Below are 4,075 nucleotides of genomic sequence, written 5' to 3'. Positions count from 1 at the left end.
GGTCAGGAGTGGCGAAGTAGAGGATACGGAGGCGGAAGATGGAGCTACTCAGAGCAGCAGCAGCAGGGCTGAGAGTGATGGAACGCAAGACGAGCCATCATTAGAAGAGGTCCCCAAAAGAGTTACAGAAGTGATCATTAGAAGAGGTCCCCCAAAGATGAAACCTGGATTTAGTTATCCTAAAAATAATGAGAACAGAAACTTTATTTCTCCGAAAACTACCAAATGGGGAAAAAATTGAAAGAAAGTGGCTTGTGTACTCTCAAAAACGGGACATGTCTTTTTGCTTTTGCTGTAAGCTTTTCAACATAAAGGATAGGCCTACATGGTGGTGAGTAACATCTCTATTCATGTCAATAATGGCTTGTGCGTATTTAATGTTGGGTATGATGACTGCTTTATCCTAAATCCTAATCCTTTACGAGTATAAACGGTTTGAAATGAAACAAACATGGTTGTAAACTATCTAAATAAGTAGATATTCTATTGTCTATCAGCACAGCATGTGAGCGCATTTCTTGCAATATATCGGTGCGTGCGTGTCGCGCGGTTATAATAGTAGCCTACATCATTATAAAAGGCCTCGCAAATCTGACTTCGCACAGGGCCTCGCATATCTCCCAAACGGCCCTGCTCATACCTTAGTCGAAACGGCATCATTCCACCTCGAACAAGGCGCCACTCCATCATTCCTTACGGTATCAAACCTTATTATTAACACATTTCCTATTGTTATTATTATTATATGTAAATTAAAAGCATTGCTTTCTCTGTTTACAAACATTGAGCTGTGTTCGTAAATAACCGTGGGTTTCATTTTCACTACTTCAAAATAAAAGCGCGAGGTAATAGATCACTGCAAAATGATGGGATGATAATATTTAATAATATTTGTTATGAATTAAGCAAATATGAACACAATTTCAAATAAGTAAGTTTGATCATTATAAGTAACATATTCATGAAATTAAACTGTACACAAATTATTTCGCAAGGCTAAATATGATTTTTACTACTCAACAACACTAGTATCAAGTGAGTTTCAATTCGTGAGGGGTCCCAGCAAGCACCGGACACGGACGAATTCGGACTAGCCCTAGATCAAGTGTATCACGACTAGTTAGTATATGGCCCAGAATATCACGCTATTTCAACTAACATAGGGCCTACATTTGACGGAAAAATACGTTGCCACTGGATGAGCTTGTATAATTATGTTATGTTATAGGACAATATGTTAATAATTTTCAATTACAGAAGCTGTGAAGCAGTGGGACAAGTCCGCAGTGATGTCAATATTAAAAAATATTCATCAATATTCGTCACACAAGTCAAACAGGGATCAAACAGGTGCAATATGAATCAGTCAAAATATCTACAGCCAGATGTGCCTGCCTCCAAGTCATTTAGAATTCAGGTAATTTTGCAACTGATTCCAAGCAAAGCGAGCAGCATCCTTAAATGCCCCTTTTTCCATTTCAATACAGGCTTTAGGGACAGCCAGTAGGAATAAGTCCTGGGAGCGAAGACAATATCTTCCCATACTGTTGAAGGATGTAGATCCCTAGGTGACATAGAAGCAGACCACGAATAGCCTTATTAATAAACATATGCCAATGGTTAAGTCTACGGGTGGACAAGGTAGAGTCGACCATCCTATCTGAGCATATAAAGAGTAATGGTGAGTATGGGCTGTAAAATTTGTAATAAACCTCAGTGCCCCATGGTAGACAGTATCTAGCAAGTAGGCATTGCGAAGATGCATGCATGTACTGTATATAAAATCACCACAGTCCATCCACAGACAAAGGTGGCAGCAACAAGTCTCCTTTTGGCCTTGAAGAAAAAGCATGTTTCTAAAATAAAATCCCTATTTCAATTTGCTGCTGAATGTGAGGCTTAAAAGAGAGAGAATTAATTCCTAGATATTTGTATTGAGATACAGAGTATTGTATTGAGTTTTGTTTTGTCAGCATTCAAAACAAGTTTTAAATCAGGTTGCATAATGTTAAAAGCAAGTTGTAGCGGACAAAGAGCAATATATATCATCGGCATAAAAACATAAATTTGTGTTGGAAACATTTTGATCAAGATATATATATATATATATATATATATATATATATATATATATATATAATGAATACGAGTGGTATCAGGACTGATCCTTGGGGCACACCCTAGAATACACTAAGGGAGCTAGAAGCACTGAGATCTGCCTGATAGATACTTTTCTAAACAGTAGACAGTTTGTCCTGACAGTCCTATACTGATGAAGGGCTGCACAATGTTGCTTGTTGTCTAAAGATTCAATAAAATAATGTATTACTTTTAGGGCCGCTGTATTGTTAGTAGTTAACAACTCTTTCAGTTGTTCACTCAAAAGCGATTCCAGAACCTTAACCAGGACAGACAATTTGGAGATGGGCCTATGATTGTTTAAGACTGTCAGGTCACCCTCCTTTCAACAGGGGAAGAAAACAGGAAGAGTTCTATATAAGAGGAATTTCGTTTGTGTCCAGGGAGAGATTAAAATGATGTGTCGAGGTGATGTGATAAAATCAGCAGCTAGCTTTAGAAAGTAAGGCTCTAAGTTATCAGGACCTGGCGATATTCTGGTGTCTAAAGGTTTGAGGGCTTTATGCACCTCTGAGACTGTAAACAGATTAAAACTTAAGGATTGGCTTACTGTAACATGACTGTCAGAACAAACAGTAGGGGAATTCTCATGAGTAATCTTGAGAGAGTTAAACAAGGAACCGGGGGCAATGAAATGCTCAAGCATTTCGGCCTTATCAGAGATTTTATGGGAGTCCTTAACAATGGATGGAGGAAGCCCTAAACCCATATTTTAACAGCTCTACCATGGGTACTTTTATTTTGATAGTAAACAAATGTATTTTGTTAGGGTTAGAATTTAGGGAATTCAAAAACGACAGTTACAAACGACAGTTACAAACGACAGTTACTAACCACAGTTCAAGATGAGTCACTGTCACATTGATCAATGGGAAAGAAGATAGTAGGCCTAATATTTGCGTACATTTTGTAAATATTGTAAAGTATGTTCACTGCAGATTATATGTAAACTATTTCAGTGTTTATTGAGCATCTTTCGATCCTTTGAGCAGCAGTTCAAGAGCAGAGCAGTTAATTGTCATTCTTCATTTTTTATTTTTCCTAGCACCCTCGAAAAGCAGAGCAAGCTATGTTAAATGTTGTAAATGTATTTAAGTGTTTCATGTACACTTTCATTTAAGTGTTTCATGTATTTTACATGTATCCATGTAAAATATTTGTGAAGCTATGAAGTAGTCAAATTGTATTTGTGATGGCTATCATGTCTTTCAAATTAACCATCGTCCGGGCATGTTGGTTCCAACGCACCTGTTGTTTCTCGTTAATCCGTCTGTAACCAAAACTCCGGACCTTTCCAGGAATTAAAGTCGTCTTAAAATCCAAAGTTATATTCAAAGTAACAAACAAAATTAATATGTTGGCGTGATGTGGTATGTACACGTGTGTCAATGTTTGTTTGTATGTGTGTCTCTTCTGTGTCGGGCCCAGGGTTCGAGTTATAAGCTGAGCTTTGTGGGGGTCTCCAAAATAACAGTGCGAAATGTTCTCATGCACGCGCGCGAATCATGCCCACACAGCGTTGGGACTTACAAGTTTTAATTAGCCATAGGCTACTCATTTCACCACATCAACAGCACCACATGAAACAACAGCTATAAGCGATAGTCACAGGTATCTCGGCCAATAATTTTGTTGTTTTTGCTATACAGTCCATTCACTTTCCCTGTTAGCACGACACATTGTCCACATCTCCATTTCCAGTGACATCACACCTGACATAAATAATCATGTATGCTCGTCCATGGATTGTGCTTTCATCTAATGTTATGCTACTACGGGAATAAAGTGATTTGACATTAGAAATTAATTTGTTTTTCATCTCTTGTGCAATGTGCTCTACAATCTGGGCACATGAATGATCGGATCGGTGAGCAGGGGCCAACTGTCGCGCCATTCATCTCATTAAGTTTCATAATTGGATTCAGTTTTGTATAAG

The sequence above is a fragment of the Nansenia antarctica genome, assembly GCF_963989245.1.
Source record: "Nansenia antarctica genome assembly, chromosome: 7".
Taxonomy (NCBI): domain Eukaryota; kingdom Metazoa; phylum Chordata; class Actinopteri; order Argentiniformes; family Microstomatidae; genus Nansenia; species Nansenia antarctica.
The sequence above is the reverse complement of the archived record's forward strand: the minus strand, read 5'-3'. Positions refer to the sequence as shown.